Consider the following 22,086-nt stretch of genomic DNA (forward strand, 5'->3'; position numbering starts at 1 on the left):
GATATAAAGGTAAGGAATCATTGAAATGTGTGATAGCGTCACGAGGATGTTAGCTAAAGGTTATATAGGAGTTTCAGGACAACATGATTGATAATGAGTTTCGAGGAATTAAGGGAGCAAGAAGTTGGTGGATTATTGGCATGATACGAGGTATTTGGTGGAGAGTTGGATGACAACACAAATAAGATAGTATTGGGAATAATGTTGAGGTAATTTTGTGGATGGGTTTGATGTTCGTTATTTGGAATGATAACCAAAGATAGGAGAAAAAAAAAAAAAACCGTGTTATTTTGATATGAGTGTAAGAGGTTTGATATACGAGCAGTGGTGGTATTGTGGTGTTGTCACTAGTGGTTAAGAGTGATGGTATATTAGAAAGGTAGCAATTCTAAAGAAGTTGATTTGGTAGGGACCTGATTGTTGTGTATGATTGTGAGAGGGTATAAGATGTGGTTAGATGAGGCGGATGCTAATAGTTGAATAGTAAAGGTATGGTTATATTTGGCAGGAAGTGATGGTTGTGCGAATGGGGGAATATGTTATGAGGGGCATATGAGTTAAACTCGGGCGACAGGTAACCTTTATCGAGTGGTAACTTACGTGGTCAGGATTGACTAGTTGGTTGTGATTACGGGTCTATGATATGTGTAAATGTTTGTGTGAGGTTCTGACCTCACAAGAAGTGGTATGGTGTGATAATTATAAAGTTGTTTTATGAATGTTCTGTAATATATATATGTTAGACACGGTAATTTAATTGAATGATATCCAAAAAGGTAATAATTTGATTAATTTGACATGGCTAGTTATAATTTTATGTGTATTAACAACACATGTGTATTCCGTGAAATGGTAGAGATGATGTTCATGAGATGCTTATCTGTTTATTCATATAATATGTTGCGTTGTGATTGAGTAAAGTGGATTTGAGTAAGTTTTCTTGTCCGAAAGGTTATTTCCGAGTCAGTATTTATGGAATTGTATGTAGTTGTGATGTCTATCGATGTGGTTGTGGTGCCTCGGGTGGTGATCCGGGCACGATATTTAGTGTTGTGATGCGGGTATTTTCGCACTACGGTGTGGCTGTTGGTGGCGGTGTTGTGATGCCGTCACCGGTTGTGGTGGAGTAGGCGGGATGATTATGATACGAGTTTTCGAAAGTGCATACCAGTTATACATAGATTGTTGTTTTGTTTGCTGTCGTTCTTTGTGAGTTTTGGTTGAACATGTAGACAGTTATTTTGCTTAATGATGTTTTCTTTACCAGGTTAAGTTAAGAATGAGGTAGAGTATGATATGAAATAGAGTTGAATATGTTTTCGTTGTTGTCATGGTATAGTGATGTTCTTTTGATGGGACACGGTTGTGAGAGGTTGTTACAGTCATTTTGATCTTGTTCTAGATAAGGCTTTAGTAGACATGGTAATGGAAAATGATTCGTGGAACATGTGTTGTAATGATCCGAAAGCGGCAGGTAGTTCATAATCTTTTGTTGGGACAGTGAGTGTAGGGTTTTGGGGGAATTAGTGTCATATTAAGTTATGTATGAGTTTTGCGGTAATGAAGGAAAGAACTTGAGGATCTGGAATGAGTGCACGTAACAAGTGTGGATCGTGAGTTATGATTTTGATGATGGGAGTTTCATATAGTTTATATAGAGAGGTATGTCATGTTGCGGTAATGTGGAAAAGTTGAAGTTTTGGGTTAAGATAAAGATTTTGAGGTATAGGTTAGGTGGTGTGACGAGTGAGTTGAAGTATGAGAATTGTTTAAGTAAGAGAGCCTTGGATGCATGCATGGCGAGTGTTTAGAGTATAGGTGGTTATCTATGACATGTGATGATGATGAGAATAATGAGAAGATATAACTAAGGATATAGTATTAGTAGGTTACGAGGACGTAACATTTATTTTAAGAGGAGTAGAATGCGATAAAAGAGATTTTGATGGTTGTTCATATGGTAGTATATTTGGAAGTAGAGTGTTGGTGTAGCATAAGATATGGATTTGTATATGTTGTGGTTGATAGTGTTAAAAGGTCACGGACGTGCTTGTAGTAGTTTGATGTTAGGAATGCGAGAATACCTCGATAGTGTTGACAGTTGGATGATGAGATTATGAGTGTGAGTAAACTTCGAGGACGAAGTTCCTTTTAAGGGTGGTAGAATGTAACATTCCGTTTGATGTCTATGAGTGTCTTGATTTTGGATTTGATAGTGGATGATATTATGGAGCTAGCAGCGTTAGAGGATGGTAGTTGGTTATGTATGGAGTTGGTGTCGTGAGAGATATATATGTGGTGGATACGATATCGTGAGTCATGTTAGGGAAGTAAACATAGTTGGTGGAGTGGGTGTTAAAAGTTCATGTTTTATGTTTGGTCGAGTTCTTGAGTTCTTAGTTATGTTGTTGTGTCTTGGTCGAGTTAGTATGGTTGTTTTTTTTATGTATGGGTTGAACTTCGGGGACGAAGTTCTTTTTAAGGAGGGAAAACTGTAATACTCCGTATTTATAAGTCTTTAGGTACTCTATCGAGTAGGCCTTACTCTGTCGAGTAAGGGTGAGTTGCGTTTTAAAATAGTTTCTGACCTGTTGGGTACTCGATCGAGTAGGGGGGTACTCGATCGAGTACCTTGGGTACTCGATCGAGTAGCCGGTTTACGGAGATGTTTTGTCGGGTTTTATTTAATGATGCGAGATAAGTATAAAAGGTTGTCCGTTACCTTTCTTAGTTTCTTTTATATGTTCTAAAACCTAAGTGAGGAGAAAAGGAGTTACGTAGTTTGTCTGTCATCGCATCATTAGCAAATCCCGGAGCTAGAGGTGTCGGATTTCATTGTTCTTTGCATCATAGTGTTCCTTGCGTCAAGGGTAAGTCCTACATACCAATTTTATAGCGTTTGGTTGACTTTGTTTAAACCCTAATTTTGGGATTTGGGGGTTTTTATGATTTGTTGTGTTGGTAGTGATTATGTGATTATGTGTATAGGAGAAGGGTTCGGAGAGGAAAGGTTTTGAGACAGCTGCTAGATCGTCTGATGTTTGTGTTGCATTCCAGGTAGGATTTCCTACTCAGTATTAGTCCCATAATGGGATGTTGATTGATGTATTGTATTTGGTTGTTTGATATAATAGTTGTGTTGTGATTGTGGTTGTGATCGTTGTTGATGGTTCGCGAGGCGTGGCCTCGGCTGAGTGGGGTCACTTGCGGGAGTGGCTTCACGCCCTAGTTTCGCCTTCTGTGGAACCCGCCACAAAAGGGATGTGCACATTATTGGACAGGGTTATCGCTCACTATGTGGAGCGGGGATTTGGTGGGTACGGCTGCGGTCCCCCACTGGCAGGGCTGGTCCAGTGGACAGTCAGTGATTGAGATGATTGGAGTTGGTTGGTTGCGTATGTGTGACAATTAAGCTGTCTGTTTATCTTATTGTGACATATATATTAATTGTGTGATTAGTACTGACCCCGTTTAAATGTTTTAAAAACTGTGGTGATCCATTCGGGGGTGGTGACCAGTTGCTTGGTAGGTATATCTTGGATACGCGTGGGATCTAGCTGGGGATGGAGTCATCACATATCAGAGTCTTTAGTCTTCCGCTGTGTTTGTTAGGACAGTTCCTTTCAGTTGGTTTATAGTTTGAGAACAGTTGTATTTTGCTTACAGTTGGTTTTGTTATGTAATCGCTAAAACTTATTTAATAAAGTATGTTTCTTCATTGTCTTATGATTATCATGCCTCGTGTAACCGAGATGGTAGCATCCTTATACCTGAGTGGTCCTGGTAAGGCACTTGGAGTATGGGGGTGTTACAGCACCCCGGTATAATATTTCAATACCGTATTGTACCCCTAATAAAATTGGGATTCATAGGTTCCTACTATTTGGCAGGCTAAGTCTCAATCTTTTAAAATGAAGGTCTTGTCAATTTGTTATCTATCAAATTTAAGTGAACTAAATTTTTGAATTTACGATAATTATAATTGACACGGTCGAATACTCGATATGATATGCATGTGTTGTTTATGGCGATTTGGCAATGCATGCAACATATAATGAAAAAAAATGCAAAGCAATAAATAAATTTCCTAGTATGGCCTTCCTAAAATAGAAAATCTAATAATCTATTTACAAATTCGGAAACCAACTCCATTGGTCTCTTGAACTTTAAGTGGCATGCTTCCCAAGGACTCTGTCTTGATCTGAAGCCTTTCCGATTGGCACCGTCTTGAAGGAACTCCGGAATTACAAATAATAATAAAATACATAGCTATTCCTATTATACATTTGTAATATGAAAAACTAGTAAAAATAAAAGTGATACGAGATCACATTAAATTTTTTTTTTTTTTTTTTTTTTTTTTTTTTTTGGGAAAATGTAAGTATTCTCATTAGAATATAAAATTGTCCCAATACAATGCACATTTCAAGGCAGCCTAACAGAAGCTACCTTAACAACAACTAATTTCAGTCATCCACCTTAAGACACTAACATGAGTACATTTGAACTTATAATGCCCTAGACGAGCTTTAACTTCCTGTTTAACACCCTGCACCAAATACTCAGGCCTGTGTACTACACCTTCCAATCTACACTTGTTCCTCATTTGCCAAAGACTATAGACCAGGCAGGAAATGATCATAGCAAGAATCTGCTTCCTGCTAACAGAACGCTGCCTCCACTTAACCCACCAAGATAACCACTCAGTTTCTGGAATCTGAATTTTACACCAAGCAGACACCAGTCCCAAACATTGAAGACTATAGACACACTGAAAGAACAAATGATCATGATCTTCTTCCTTAGCTCCACAGAAATAGCACCTGTTTTGATGAATGATTTGCATTCTAACCAAACGATCCTGAGTCAACAGACGTTTGTGAGCTACCAGCCAAACACAAAACCCATGTCTAGGAACAATACATCTGGTCAAAAAAGGAAACCAGCTGGCTTGCTCCACATCAGGGACCAGCAGGGAATATCCTTTATCACAAGAATAAGGAGTGTTTAAAAGCTCCCCCCTGCTGTCAAAAAAAGTATCTTTGAGGATGTTCTTGACCTGGCAGATCTTGCGCCAAGACCAACTAGAAGTAATACTAGGCTCAAAATCCACCCATCTTTTTTGCTTTATATATACAGCATGCACCCACCTAACCCACAGGATATCAGCTTTACTAGCAATCCACCAAACATACTTTCCCATCAAAGCAACATTCCAGGCATACTGATGTTTCAAACCTAATCCCCCCTGCTTCCTAGGTCTACAAATAGTCTGCCAAGAAACTAGAGAAGGACTCTCCTTATTGTCAGAGCCATGCCAAAGAAATGCCCTACAGATGGCCTCAATTTTATTAGTAACAGTCTTTGGTATGATGAAAATACGAGACCAATAGCTGTGTAGACTGCTAAGGACAGATTGTATAAGCACCACCCTACCTGCATATGACAGCTTTCTTGCCCCAAGCCCTCTAATTCTATCCACAATTCGATCCACCAAGCAGGTACAGTCCTGTACAGACAATCTCTTGGGAGAAACATTAACCCCTAGATATTTGAAAGGTACAGATCCTCTAGACATGCCAGTCATCCTCACCACCTCATCAATGAGTTGAGAGTCAACTCCATTACAGTAGAAACTAGACTTCCCTTTGTTCATAATCAGCCCAGAAGCCTTTGAGAAATAGTTGAAAGCATTTAATAACAGCTCAATTGGCCTCCTCTCCCCCTTGCAGAACATCACCAAATCGTCAGCAAAGCACAAATGAGTAAGTTTAATCCTCTGGCACAAAGGGTGGAACCTAAACTTCTTGCTTTCTTGGATCATAAGCAACACTCTACTTAAATACTCCAAACAAAGAGTGAACAACAGAGGGGAAAGAGGGTCCCCCTGTCTAAGTCCTCTTTGCCCCTTAAAGAAGCCAAATGTCTCTCCATTAAGGGAAAGAGAGAAAGAAGGAGTACTGATACACAACATAATAATTTTGCAAAACTCATTAGGGAACCCCATAGCTGAAAGCATGTCCCTCACAAAAGACCACTCCACTGAATCATAAGCTTTTTGCAAATCAAGCTTCATCATGATTCTAGGCGAACAAGACTTCCTATTATATAACTTTATCAGGTCCTGACAAATCAGGATATTCCCCACAATATCCCTCCCTTTGATAAATGCACTCTGAGAAGGAGAAACGATGTCAGGAAGAATCTTACTCAGTCTATTGCATATAACTTTGGATATGCACTTGTAAACAGTATTACAACAAGCAATCGGCCTAAATTGTAATACTGACTCAGGGATCTCCACCTTTGGCACAAGAGTAAGTATAGTATTATTACACTGCTTGAGAAGCTTCCCAGATAAGAAGACATTCTGGATAGCCCTAACCACATCAGAACCAACCAGGTGCCAAGCATCCTTAAAAAACTTACTCGTATACCCATCAGGGCCAAGGGCTTTATCCCCTTCAATACTGAACATTGCTAATTTTATCTCCTCAGCAGTCACAGGAGCATTGAGCAAAGCACAATGAGTAGCATCCAAGCATTGCCCAGCCTGCACAACCTTCACATTTACAGGCCTGACAGTTTTTGAGGTACCCAGCAAAGACTGATAAAACTGAACAAAAGCCCCTTGAATCTCAGCTTCAGTACAGCATAGCTTGTTATTCATATCTTTAATCTGGTAGACCCTATTCCTCCTCCTCCTACTTTTTAGTCTAGCATGGAAATATCTAGTATTGTCATCACCAAGCTTTAACCAATCACACTTAGCTTTTTGTCTAAGGAATTGATCCCTAGCCATCCTAAGTTCCTTCAATTCCTTAGCACACTGAAATTCAGCATCACACAACATCTTGTTTAAAGGGTCTTGAACTAGACTCTCTTGAATCTGGGTCAAAGCAATCTCAGTGATGTGAGTGAGATTCTCTATATCCCCAAACTGCTCCTTGTCTATCTTTTTCAAATCACCCTTTAATAACTTCAACTTTCTCACCACCTGGAACATAGGAGTGCCCTTAATCTCCTTAGCCCAACCACTAGCAACCACCCCCTCAAAGTCAGGGGAAAGAGACCACATGTTAAAATATTTAAACGAATGCCTCCTCTTTTGTCTAATCTCACTTAAATGAATCAAACAAGGACAGTGATCATATATACCCTCAGGCAAGAAATGAGCATAACTATCAGGGAACTCATCAAGCCAAGACTCATTGCATAAAACCCTGTCTATTCTGCTATACACCTTAGATCCATGCTCATGTTTGTTGGTCCAGGTGTAAAAAGCACCCCGAGCTTTTAAGTCACTCAAGTTGCAATCATCAACCACTCTTCTCAAAGGTTGAATCTCTGCATTAGTGACCATAGCCCCACCAATTCTCTCATCCCAATTCATGATTGCATTCAGGTCCCCACAAATAAGCCAAGGCTCATTAATACTACAATGATACCTCCTAATACTTCGCCACAAATCCTCCCTCTCAGCAAGTTTATTAAGCCCATAGACTACAGTAAACCAAAAAGACTTCTTACTACTTTTATCAACTACCTGAGCATGTATACTCTGGACAGTGATATCATGGACATACACCTCATAGGAATTAGAGTTCCATATGAGCCAAATTCTGCCCCCAGGATGAAGGCTAGAATTTGTACATATGGACCAGTCCCCCCAAAGAGCTGCACCAGCATTATTTCTACTACTACTCTTTATTCTAGTTTCTACTAAACCAAATAACCCCACCTTATTCTGGTCTAAAAACCTCTTTATTTCATATTGCTTGGTAGGATTATTCATGCCTCTCACATTCCATGCACCACAGCTATCCATTATCAGAATGAATGCCACTAGTTTCCCCTCTCTCAACAAGCCTATTAGTAACAAGGCCATTCCTGGTTTTTTGCAGAGAATTAGAGAAGACCTCCATAAGAGCTACTCCACCAGTTGTAAAACTTCTCTTCTCCCCACTATCAGTCCTCATCATCCTAGTAAGGAATCTTCTGGGCAAAGACGATTCCACCACAGGAGCCCTTGGAGTAACCACAGGAGCCCTTGGAGTAACCACAGGAGTCACAATACCCATAGGCACAACAGGAATGTTCTGCATAGGGACCTTCTTTGGAGGCACCTGTGTTTTCTGTTTAGGAGCAACCTGCTTAGGACCATTGTTGACCCTGGGCTTCCATACTTTCTTCACCACAGGCTTAGGATCTCTTTTCCTACATGCCTCTGCTAGATGACCCATTCCATTGCAAGCAGTACATGAAATAGGAAGCCAATCATATACCACCCGAATGGACTGTGGGTTCCCATGCTCATCTAGGAAGGCAATTTCAGTAGGGAAATCCTGTCCTACCTCTACTTCAATCAAAATTCGAGCATAACCTAAAAAATTCTTGTGAGTAGTAGCATCATCACACCTGATATAATGACCTACTACTCCACTCAATTTCTTTAAGGTCTCCACTCCCCAGTATTTCACATCCAAATCAAAAAGTTTCATCCAGATAGGAACGCGTTTCACATCCTGTTTAGTCAAAACAATATCCGGTTTCCATTCCCTCACTATAACAAGTTTGTTGTCAAATAACAGATGGCCATTATTTAACACAAATTTTTGTTGTTCCTTAGATTTAAAGCGAACCAGAAAAATTCCATTAGGCATGAAGGAAATCTTGTCCACACCCTGAGCTTGCCAGACCCTCTTAACAAACCCAGTAATCACATTACTTGGTGGGTTCGCACCTAGGACATAACAAAACACAGAAGTAGACCAGAAACTAATCTCACCCGCAACGTCATCAGACGAAATCTGCACCATTGGAGGACGATCAGCAACTGGGCTCTTCTGAGTTTCCTGAACAGGGGCTTCCAACACTTCATTCTCCTCAATAGAATCTAATTCTTGCTCAAAATCCTGCGAAGAAAATCGAAGATGACGTTGTGTTGTTTTACCCTTACCAGAATTCAAAGAAAAATCAACATGTTTTTGTGTTTTTTGATTAGATGATGAAGGATTATGATTAGATTTCTTATTTCTCGCCATTGCGTGAGAAGCAAGCTTTTCAGAAACAGATTAGGGAGAATATCTCTCTAAAATTTTCTCTCTCGCCATTGCGAAGATCACATTAAAATTACAACCGAATCGGTATTCCCTTACATTGCGGGTAATACCGATTAAAACTAAGGCCATACTAAGATAAAATTACAAAATTCAAAATTACATAAATAAAGTATGACCTTCATCAATAAAAATGCAGCATTATTATATGTGATTAACATGCCAAATTAATGAGCCAATCGCCCTACTTGAACCTTATATCGTATATAATTCGGTTCTATGCAAATGCGTGATCGTAACTTATTAAAATCACAAATCAATACTTAAATCAAATTTAGGCTCAAGTTAATTACCCTAACTCAATTAGGACTCAAAAATTAGTCTTCACTCAATTTTTGACTATAATTCAACTTGGTTTTGTATTATTGCTTATTAAACTTCTTTTAATCATAACAATTATGAAATAATTCCCAATAAGTCATAAAAATTTGGAAAAATTCAAAATCACATTTTTGTATATACTGGAATATAACGAAGATTCCAAAAACTCAATAAAATTTTCCCACAAAATATTTATAGTTTACTTTATTAATAAATCATATAAATCATAACTTTTATCATTTAATTCCAAATTAAACATAAACATTATGAAAAAATCAAAATCAAAATTTTGAACAATCATAAATAATTTCCAGAACCTGGAAATGGCAAAATTTCAACCAAAAATTTTGAATTAATTTTTATGACTAATAAAGTTGCCCTTTTATCGATTTTATCACATAAAAATTAATAAACATACCAAATTAATCAAAATTAATCATGCAACTTTAGATATGATGTTAATATTATATATACAACATTAGGGAAAAATTTCATGCCATAAAATTCATTTTAGCTATTTTTGCTAAAAATAGTCTCTATTTATATTATTTTAACCATTAAAATTATAAATCATGCATAATAAATCAAATGTATCTCAAATTTTACATACAATCTGTAAAATGATCATGTGACATCGTATTAAAATTTTATGACATGTGTCGAAGTTTAACTATTTTTAGTCATTTAACCTCAATTTATGCCATTTTTATCACATAAAAATCATAAAACATGCAAAACTAATCACAATGATCCAAAATTTTACATACAATATGAAAAATATGCATGTGAGGTCATACTAAAAATTCACGGCCAGTAGTGAAGTTTAACTATTTTTAGTAAATAAAAGTTCATTTTACTCAATAAAATATAATTATTTCACTAAAAATCATTAAAATAAGCAATAATCATCCATAAATCATCAATATGACCTAAATATACTTTAAAACCAGAATATATTACATGCAAAAAAATTCGCGGTTTTATCCTTATAAATCATTAATTATCTAGTTTTAATTAAGTTACATTTAACTCGAAAAAACCAAACCGATTATGCATGCAACACCAAAGCTCTTGATGCCAATTGTTGGGTTCATATACCTCTATTAGGCTCATCTAACCATTTTATAAATTACCCATAATTTATATACTAGTGGATCTAGTTGCATGCATAACAAAAAGAACAAAATAAGGAGAAAATCATATTTCTTACATTGTATATGGTTCGAATTTTCGAGCACAAGTAAGGTCTCCTACCTTCACTTATTCTTGAGCTTAACAATAATGGATGATCCTCCAACCTCAAGTGTAGAGATACTCCTTAAAAATTGCACCCAGGACAAAACCCATAAAACTTATATACTAATTGACTAAATTAATATATAAGATATCCTTAATAATTCTAATTATATTTATATTACTACACTAGTAATATTATGTTATAATATTAGAATATGGATGAACAATTTAATATAATCTAAAACTATTTTAGAGAGAAGTGGGAGGAGATGATAAGAATGATAGAAAATTGTATGAATGAAAGAATAGAGAACCAATTCTCTAAGCAGGAGGGGGGAGCCGGTTTGGTAGTGGTGGATGGCCAATGCATGGCCTTCTCACTTTTACTTTTATTCTTTACAAGAATTATAGATGCAAGGCTACTTCAAAATAGGTTATGATTTTGTTTTATTAATCAATTAAATAAAACACCCACTAATCTATAGTCCCTCCATTTTTTCGGTTATTATAGATAAAATGGACTCCCATTTTATTTTGTCAATTTGTCATTTGTCACACAATATCTCACATGTAGCATGTAACATGTTCTTAATTAATTTAATGCATATTTATCAAATAAATATCATTATATACATTAATTAAATTACATATAATAAATTGTCTAGTAATTCTTGATCACATAGATAAAATGGGTCATATAATTATAATTCACAACATTTTGCAATTATAATTAATCAATCATTCTTAATTTAATTATTTCACAAACAATAACGAATTTTAGTAATAAAATCTTTTAATTAATAAAATAAATCTTATTTAATCAAATTACAATAAGATATAAATATTCTCACTCACAAATGAATTGTTCAAATTTAAGGAATTGATTAACTTGTATCGACATACAATTAATCAACTTATCTATTAAGGGAATTGTCCTATATGAAAGATCATAGATCCATATTAGACTCTCTAATAAAATTAATTTATCTCATAAATTGTTGTTTATGTGATCTATGTAACATGCATGCTAATATGAAAGCATAAAAGGAAAGAACAATTTCCTTACATTGAATTTGTGGTAAAAAGGGCACAAACTAGTTCACCTTACTAGCTTGTTCTTGAGCTTATACCAATGGAAGATCCTCCTTGCAAATCTTCAAAATAGAAGATCTCCTTCAAGAAGCACCCAAGAACATATACCCAATAATCTAACAAATATAAACTAGATACTTGTTAAATTTAACCCTTGATAATATGTAAATACTAATACACTTAGCATTTATTTTATTTTTTGATTACTAACAATCTTAGTAAAATATTTATATTAATTTTAGAGAGATGAATTTATTTTCACACATCAAAACTTCTTGAGTTGAGTGAAAAAAAATAAAACAACACAATAATGTTGTAGTGTGGAGGAAGGGAGGACGGATGGATGGATTAAGTGAGGGAGTTAAGTTGTATTTTTATGCCCAATGACTTGGTGCATAGAATAGACAAAAAGCAATGGAAAGATGCACCACCAATTAGATTAAAAGGCATGCACAAGTGTGTCATAGTTGTGTTTTGTGCACACAACCATATACACAATTTACACTGTCCATATTACCCATTTACGGGTCCATTTTGGTTCTTATATTTGTCGCACAAATACGTGTAAATTTTATTTAAACATCGTTTTATGTTTAAATGCTTCCCGATTAATATTGACTAAAACACTCCGTAAATATACGTGTACAGCTACACATATATTTTTACGTACCAATACTAATCACATTAGTAAATTAGTACCTATCTTAAAAATTAACTTCTTAATTATTAATTCCCATCTCAAAAATTTATTATTCAATTATCACATAATTAAATAATAATTATCGCGCCTCGAGTTCACGACTCAAAATCTCTCTAAAATAATCGACTAACCTTTTAGTCTATAAATCAAGGGACTAAATAAATTGTATCTCATACAATTAATTAGTTGTCAATTGGGGTTTGTTCCTTTAGGTGTGACCGAAAGGGTCGATTGATCACCGTCTCACGACAATAACGTCAAACTCTAGTCAGCCAACCGTTATCGATTTACGTTAATCAACTGACGAGGATCAAATAATTAAATATCTGATGATATTCCATTAATGAGATTTATTATGTTAACGCACTATTGTGGAGGACACTAACTCCAACAATCTCCCACTTGTCCGACACAAGGTGTGCGCTACCAATTCTCTTGTCCGTTTTAATCTCCCACTCAATGCAAGGTGTCTTTCAGGTCGCACTTGCACATGAACACATCGCGAGTGGTTTTCTCGATCGGGAGTGTGACTACCTGACCGGAAAAATCTCTCACAGATTACTTCCGAGCGTGGCCACGCATTTGTAGTCATTAACTCCTCTAGTGGCCTTGAGATATAGTTACCCAACGTGGGTGGACAATTCCTATATGCCCTACCTATCCTATTGCACAATACACCTCACCACGACCTAGTAAATGCCCTTTTGGCCTCCTTTCACGGCACGACCTAGGACAAAAACCAAAGTCACTCGGAAACTGCACCTGCTCAGATAATAGTCTCCAGTCAAAAGAATCGACTCATTAGAACATCTTAGAGATCCCCGCCACGACCAGGCGTCTATAATAGAACTTAGGGACTCTCTAAATGGTCACTGTCCGGCAAAGTGTCACACACTCTGCCTATGTAATCGACCAGTCATCACATATGACCTTATGGTGTTGAACAACCATCAATCGACTTACAATCTAGTCACTCCGAGACGTCACCTCATTAAGTGACTAGGGACAAAATACAATGTTCATCTTATTCACTTGAATATTGTTCAACATTGTCTCCACGACTTATTCAGATAAACAAGGTATTCAATGTTTTCAGTCAAACTGAATAATTGAGTTCTTAAAGAAACTCTAACAATGAATGTGATCATCACTTATGTAAATATCAATATTCTATCCAATATTTACATGACGATCTTCAGCAATTAAGGTATACGGCTCAATCACATTGAGATGACGTAACCATCATGTCTACCTTATGCCAACGGTTTTGGTTAGAGGATTAGCAACAGTTGCATCACTCTAATTTCCATTGCAATTTTCCTTTGTTCTATGCAATCTTTTCATCATATAGAGCCTTTCTAAGTACATGTCTAAACAAGGTTTTAGACTCTGGTTCTAAAGCCAGTCAAACACTCCCACTTTGTTTTCACGATCTCTCGGAGACGATATTCGGCTAACGGAACTACTCTAGTTCCATTAAATTCCGGTTATCAACTATCTCTTTTACAACATCGGATGCTGTAATGTACTTAGCTTTTCGTTCATGATTTGTACGCATAACACTTATACATACACATTCTTCATATGACATCTTTTATGTATGACTCCTCATACATATCTTCTTTATACATGTATAACTTCTTATACATATATGTATAACTTCTTATACATATTATTCTTTATGCACATAACACACTTACATGCTAACCATTCCTTAACGAGGCCCATAACATCTTATAAGCATAGGAATGTTCCCGTGTAATCCTTTAACACAAAATTCATAAATTCCTCCAAACTATAAGAGTAAATCCTCAGTGCTTCTCAAGTACTCAAGAATGCTCTTGATAATCATCTAGTGACACTCACTATAAAATGATTGGTAATGACTTCTCATATTCTCAACAGGATAAGTCCCGGCGAGAGAAGCTTTTAGCATATTTAATAGATCCTGCAGCGGAAGCACAAGAGATCATATTAATTGTTCAACAACTTGAACGAGTCAAGAATCTTATCACATAAGTATCTTGACTATAATGCTAATATCCATCGAGATCTATCTCATTAGATCTGGATAATTACGATGCGCCATGATACTGTCAATTATTCACCCGATAATATTTCTAGTCACTAATATGTCAAACACATATTTAGACTAAGAAACTAACTTTAGCTCCCACTAAACTCCATGTATCATAATGGTACCTCAACACTCGAATAATACCATTTTAATAGACTACATGATTGAACCCAAAGTTCCAACTCTTTGACGTATATAGATCACTTAGCATTGATAACATCAACAAAACTTCTCCCAAGGAGAAAGTTTCATTATTTATTTGCCGAATCTCATCCTCATGAGAAGCTATATTGCTAAGAACATATGAATTGATAAAGGCATTTGGGTTGTCATAAACTCTCTATAACAAGCCCAAATTTTAAACATCTTATGTAACCTTTACGACAAGATCAAGGTAACCAACCAAAGTATTCACCTTAAATCAAGTCTCGAAAACATCTCGTGTTTCCTTCCTTATAGCATCATGTGCAAGGAGATCAATTCGAATTGCATGGTGATACGCCATCACATAGAGTTCATACTATAGAAAAGCCTTTGATGAGGGTTTAAGATTCGTTACTTTTCTCCTTATAACCACTGAGCCACAATAAAGAACGTCTTCTTGCATTGTACTCACCACTGAGCCTCAATAAATAACGTCTTCTTGCATTGTACTCAGTTTGTGGGTCTTGGACTTCCGCAAGTTCAAAATTTCTCCAACTCTGTCTTCCAGAAAATGAAAATCTTTCTGGAAAGACAGCATTATGAGCCACAAACTCTTTGTTCTCGTTTTGGAGGAGTAAAAACCAAGTGGTTCAATTTTGGATAACCCTCACAAATACACAAATTGGTTCTGAACATAAACATTTATGATCCCAAATGTATAAAAGACAAGTTAAGGACTCTCCATATCCATATCTCGTATGGAGTCATTTAGGCTATTATAGTTGGGTTTTAAACTTTTAGTGAGAAAAATAGCTTACAAAAATTGCGAAAAAACCTCAAACTATATCTCATAAAGTTCGGTTTATATACTTGACTACACCATACTCTATGGTGTCCCAAGGAGAAGGTATTATGTGAACTGGTTCACAATCTTCTTAGTGATTATCAGGATCATTACTTGATATTACCCATTTGATCTTCAAAGTCATTTCTTTGAAACTTCCGATCAACATCTTGATCTTGACGTGCTTTTGGTTTACTACTTCATTTTGAAAATATTCCATGTTTCAAAAATTACTTTTATGTCTTATTAAATAGATATGAGGTTTTCATATCTACTTAACATTACGGTAAAAGTAACCAAGTATGTATATTACCAACTATCGGCCTTACACAACCGTATGTATATGGTCGATCACCTCACTATTTGTGTTTCTTTTCTACAAAAGAAAACATAATACATGCACACATACCATAAGACTCACAATCAAATGGTTGTTCGATGTGCTTATCGTTTATTCGTGTAAACGAATTTACTTGAGGTTTGATCAATTTGGGTTCACCGAATTACAGACATTAAAATCTACAAGATAGTATAATATTTAGTTTTCGTGAAGAATGTAAAATTCCTCTAACTTGAGTGGTCTAAACCAACCACGAAGTCATCATAGGAGTAGGTACAACATTTTGTTTTAAATCACATGAGTGATGCCTTCTATGTATAAACATAGATGATTACATTCTTTTAAAACCAAATTTAGGTACATTTGTCCCATATCGAAATCATTGCTAATCTAGCACCATTTCGATACAAAAATGTCTTATGCTAGACGTCTTACGTTTTATCAATTCATGTAAACTTCTTTACAAAGAAATGACCCATACTTAGTATGTCATACTAAGATAGTGGAACTAGCCTATCCATTGAGTAGATGTCTCTTTCAACTTTTTTCTATCGCATACATCTAGGGTTGATTCTTCTTAACTCCCACTCACTTTCACATTCCTCTTTGCTTCAATCAAGCAAAAATGAATCTCATGAAGACCTCTCTTCATGTCATTTGTGATATTTTATACACTTAGTAAGAGTGAATTACTATAAAGTGAGTGAAACATGTGGCAAAATCTCAACTTCTTGCGAAATTGGACTACCTAACCGTTCAATTGTTATCATATGACTAAATTCTTTAGCGCATAAACAATCGATTTGGCTTTTATTGAATTGAGCCATTTGACGGTATTATATTGGAGTATTATTTGTGTTTTTGAAAACTCTTTTCGTAAACATTTAAATTACTCTTGAGTAATTAATATGTCATTATCATGACGGAGGTGTCACTTTCGAAATCAAGACTCTCTTGATAAAATTTGACTCCTTTTTAAACTCGTAATTTGAGTTTGCAACATGAAAACCCCTTTTTAAATATGTATGGATGTAAAGTTGTATAATAATCGCAATAATTGTTGTAAGCTTATGTAGGTGAATTAGTAAATCATGTTACCAATCATTGCTACCGAATTCCTTCAAAGAAACCGCTTCCTATGAAAGAACGAAACGAGTATAGTAATAAATAGAGGATGAAGTGCGCGATGTAATAGTAAATACGTTAAAGAACAAAAATAGGAAAAATTAACATTCAATGTTTTAAAATACTCGTGAAAACATGTTCAAAAAGTTTTAGCATTTATATAATGACCTCCCACTAAATTATATAAATGATTCCAAGATCCGTCTTTAGACAAAAATAGGCATCGCTTGGGCGAAACATCCCATAATTGTGTAAATTCGGTAAGTCACGTTGACTAATTCTACCTCTAGAACTCTTGGTCGACGGATTTCCTTAAATCCATCTACTAGCCCCGGAACACAAGACCGTCTTATATCCCGTTGAGTCCAACCAATTTTGGCGTGTGATAACCGCTTACCACCCTACTTACTCAAGGTAAAAAGAGAACACCCCGCTTGGGCGAGCGTGGCTCTAATGAACAAGAGATTCATTGGTGTTACTAATTGGCACTACTACAGAATTCATCAAGGACATCAGTGGATGGACATCGGATTTTTGAAAAAACAGATGTAATAAGTTTGCACATCGGATTTTTATAAAAGTCTGATGTAATTATATTATATGGACATCGGTTGTTATTTTCAACCCATGTCCATTATAATGGACATCGGATTAAATTACAACCCATGTCCATATAATCCTCAATTTGGGCGCAAAATGAAAACAATTCCCCCGCCCCAAATTATTTTCACTAGCATACTGAGTCAATCTATTATTACCCACTCTTCATAAAATGAGTGACCTTACCATTATTCTAAAATCCCTCATTACCCCTTTTTTATTCGGATTCCCATCTCCGTCAACAACTAACTTCCCCATCCAAGGCTCGCAGGACAAAGGTAGTTGATAGAACGCCGGTAGCCCCCTCGTGACCCACAGCCACCTTGTGAGCCACCTTGTTACTTCCGACATCAGCTCGTCAATGACCAGTTCGCAGATTTTAATCAGGTTTGTTTTTTTATCAACTTTTTTAAATCCTTTGTTTTTCCTGAATTGTTTTCGGTTTATAACTGAATTTAGGTTTTGTTTTTATCATTTAGGGTTAATGGATTGAATTATTTTAGCAATTATGTTACAATTAAGTATTAGGGTTAGGCGAAGTTTAATTGGAAGATGAGTCGTTTTAATCGATATGAGTAAAACGGATGGATTATTTTCAGTTTAATTAAGTAGGCCTTGCAATTTGGTGAATACAATAAAGTTGCTGCGATTGTGTATTATACTCATGTTGTTGTTCAAAACTCTAGTCAAGAATGATAGTGCGTCCGGCTAATAAGCTTGAATGCTTGATTCTTGTAAGTTTGTTGAGTTAGGATGAGAGATGATTTGATTGTAGTTTTTATTCTAGACATGGTAGTGTTAATGAAGTAAATCAAAGGTTGCTGGAACAACTGAAAAAAATGGGATTCCCGTTCTCTCATGCCACTTGATCACTCCATTATTCTGGTTAGTATGATTGTTAATTTTATTAGAGTGAAACATGTCGCTGGAAAATGTCACAATCTCCATTATTTGATTGTAGTTTTGCACCTGGGGATCACAAAATTAGTCTTGTTTTCTTCAGCCGCTTTCCTTTTTCTGTTCCTATGGATCTTGGCTAACTAATAAACTGAAATTCTTTATGACTATTTAGGTACTAGTACTTATATATTATTTGGTTCTATATCTATCTTTTGTCATCAGGAAATTCTAGCCTTGAGGATGCGATAACTTGGATTGTTGATCACGAGAATGACCCTGATATCAACCAGATGCCTTTGGTATGATATCCTTTTAATGTGTTTATTGGATGAACTAAGTGATTCTTTATCATATACACTTTGAGTTGGGCCTTTTTTTTAAATAATGTTTGTAATTACCAGGATGAGAATCCAGTGTAACAGGTTATCTGACTAATTGAAGAAGATGCGTGCTATAGGGTATTTGCAATCAATTGTAAGAAATGGTTTCTTTATCATATACATGATTTTTTAATGAGTTTTGTTTGAGACGGTCTCACACTCTCACCAACCCAAATCCTTGTGTTCTGTTCAGTAATTTTATAGGGTTAAAGAGAGGGTTAAATGTACCTTTGAGGCAACGACTCACTACATTTTTCTTTATGTATCATGACACAACTGCAGTGTCAATTCATTTTACGACAATTTTCATTACTGGTCGTACAAAATGAGCCTCTTGGTAGGTTTTAATAGAGTAAGGTTGCGGTTGTTTTTGGGCCAAATGTTTCTGCATTAATGTGAAGTTGTTCTCATGTTTTCGTGATCAACTATTGTCGACACTTTGGCTACACCTCAATGTTTCAGGTTGTCATATTGATATAATATATGCCTGATAGCACTTGACACCCATACATCTTGGATTCTACAACTGCTTTGATGTATGTGCTCTCTCGTGCCATTTATGGACTTCTAAACTGTGATATTAATTTATTATGGTTGTACTTTGAAGCTGTGTTGTGTTTTATTGCCGCAGGGTATTGTTCGCTATCTTCTCGTTTGTTCAATGACTGGACCTGAAGATTAGATGCATTAGTTTAGGTGTGTAATTACGAATAATGACATTCATATCGTCATATTTATCTCTTGTTCTCTGCCAAACATTAATGTATTTTGCATTATTATGGTGAGGTTGGGAGTCTGGGAAATTTGCCATGAATTATGCAAGGAGCTGAAGACAATTGATTATAGATATGTGCCTACTGATTTGTTTCTAAGGTATGTTTATTTAATTGAATTTGGTTCATTGGTAGAAATTTCATGATTAGACAAACATGTCATGTGTCATAAAACTAATTCAATGTCTGATCATCAATCACTTTTAATTGACAAAGTCATGTTATTGGTTTAATTCTTGTCGAGTTGTTGTTTTAGTGTGCTCGTCAACAAGGTGTTGTAGAATGCGGGTACTACGTCATGAGGTACATGCTGGAAATCGTCACGCGTTCTAATCCAACAAAAGCTATCAATGAGGTCAGTTTCGACATTATAGCAAAACTCGGTATTTTTTCAAGTAATTATCCTACTTTGACCGACTGCCTATACGCATTGTGGGCGAACCTGCTGCCAATTCAATGAGCTAGCTGCTGCACCCTCTTCCCTTAATTATTAGCTTATATGAAGCTGCCCTTGTGAGGCCATGTCTGACTGCCCCATTGTCATTAATATGCATTACAGGTTTTTCAAGACACCACGCCATATTCACAAGAAGAATTAGATGAGGTTCGGGACTTGTGGGCGAACTATTTTCTCAATATCTAGCCGTAGATAGCTAGCTAGCGTAGTAATGTATTAGGTAGTTGCATTTTGAAAAACTGATTACATGATCTGCAAGACCATATGTTATGTTGGCAGGGATTTGTTATGCCCTTTGTTGTTGTTCGTTAGTTGTTGAATTCGGATGACGGAGACGGTTGCGTTGTATGTTGATTGGGATCGGTTTTTATTAATTGAAATCGATCATTTTGGTTGAATGGCAGTTGGCATGTTTTGGCATTCAAATTGATGTAATGCAATATGAATTGGCCTGCTCTTTTCAAATTTAAAAAAAAAAAAAACAATATAAAGGACAGCGGATTTATAAAAGTTCGATGTAATTCTAGCTTCAAAGGACATGGGCTTTCTATAAAAATCTGATGTACATTACACATATGGACATCGGATTAATGTTAAAATCTGATGTTCATTACTCATATGGACATCGGATATATTTAAAAATCCGATGTGCATATATTAATGGACATCGGTTTAAAGTCCCATGTCCATTACACCCCATATGGACGGGACTGAACTCTACATCGGCCTATAATCCGATGTCCATGTGTCTAGAAGTCCGATGTCCTTCATGATTTCTGTAGTAGTGTGGTAAGGCTAATCTCAATTTTAGTTATGTGAGAGATCTTGTCAATTTAGTCATGAATTCCCTTTAAGTGAACTAAGTCGGCGAATGTAAATGACGTGAATTGACAATCGCGAAGATAAAATGCATGTGAATGGCGATTTTGGCATGCGCGAAAATAAAACAAGCAAACATGTAAGCATATGAATAAATCCTAGTATGACCACCTAGTTAATAAAAACTAGTCTATTATATTTCGGAAACCAACTCCTTGGTCCCTTGCCTCTTCATTCCATAAGTGGCTCTTCCTTGTGGGATTTGGAACACCTTCCAAAAATAGACTCCGTCTCGTTGTAATCCGTCTTTTGGAAACGCCGGTAAAAATAACTATTACAAATGAATTACATAGCTATTCCTATTATACATTAATTAATAAAATAAATAAAACTATTAATTAATTACAAACCGACAATACGAGATTGTATTTAATTACAAACAAATCGATATTCCCATTCATTTCGGGTAATAACGATTAAAATTAACTAGGCCATACTAGGTACAACAAGATAAATACTTTAAATAAATGATTATCATTCATTCAACTTAAATAAATATGCTTAAAATGCTGTAAAATGATGCCAAAATCGCCCTACCTATCATTCATTGGTATCCATCTCGGGTTTTGTGGATTTAATCGATTTTTAACATGTAAAAATCAATAGTTAACTCTTAAATCTCATTTAAGTCCAAACTAATTGTCCAAACTGTTTTGAACCTCAAAATTAGTCCTCACTAATTTTATGACAAATTATTAGTTTGATTTGGTCATAATTTGCTAATTTAATCGAAAAAATCATAATATTTAAGTAAAAATCCAAAATAATTGAAAAATTACCCAAAAAATTGAAACAAACATTTTTAGTATTCTGGAACACTCTCAAGAACACCAAAATATCAGAAAAATTGCCCAAAAATTCCGGATAAATTTTGTGAAGAAAAAGATCGATATTTATCGGTTTTTAACCACTAAAACCAATAAACATCAAAACAAAGTGAAAACACACATGCAAAATCACTTTTGACATTTAAATAATATTCTTAAATGTACATAAATTTATCATGGGCAGAATCAAAAATTTCGAAATTATGATTAATTAATTGGGCTTTTATCGACTTTTTACTCAAAAAATCATTAAACATACAAAAGTCCGAACC

At 35.6% G+C, this 22,086-nt stretch overlaps 1 long non-coding RNA gene across 3 annotated transcripts; it reads left to right on the forward strand.

Annotated features, from left to right (window-relative positions):
• Window positions 1-17,802: 17,802 nt before the first annotated feature.
• LOC141615107 (uncharacterized) lies at window positions 17,803-20,506 on the forward strand. Of its 3 annotated transcripts, none has more exons than XR_012529627.1 (8): window positions 17,803-17,985; window positions 18,721-18,797; window positions 18,900-18,972; window positions 19,341-19,414; window positions 19,510-19,574; window positions 19,665-19,751; window positions 19,908-20,006; window positions 20,211-20,506. It is a non-coding gene; the product is annotated as an uncharacterized LOC141615107 (long non-coding RNA). The 3 variants fall into 3 exon arrangements; XR_012529628.1 differs by lacking the exon at window positions 17,803-17,985 and adding an exon at window positions 18,404-18,483; XR_012529629.1 differs by lacking the exon at window positions 18,900-18,972 and having other exon boundaries at window positions 17,806-17,985.
• Window positions 20,507-22,086: the final 1,580 nt, after the last annotated feature.

This window comes from Silene latifolia, chromosome 11 (genome assembly GCF_048544455.1).
Source record: "Silene latifolia isolate original U9 population chromosome 11, ASM4854445v1, whole genome shotgun sequence".
Lineage (NCBI taxonomy): Eukaryota > Viridiplantae > Streptophyta > Magnoliopsida > Caryophyllales > Caryophyllaceae > Silene > Silene latifolia.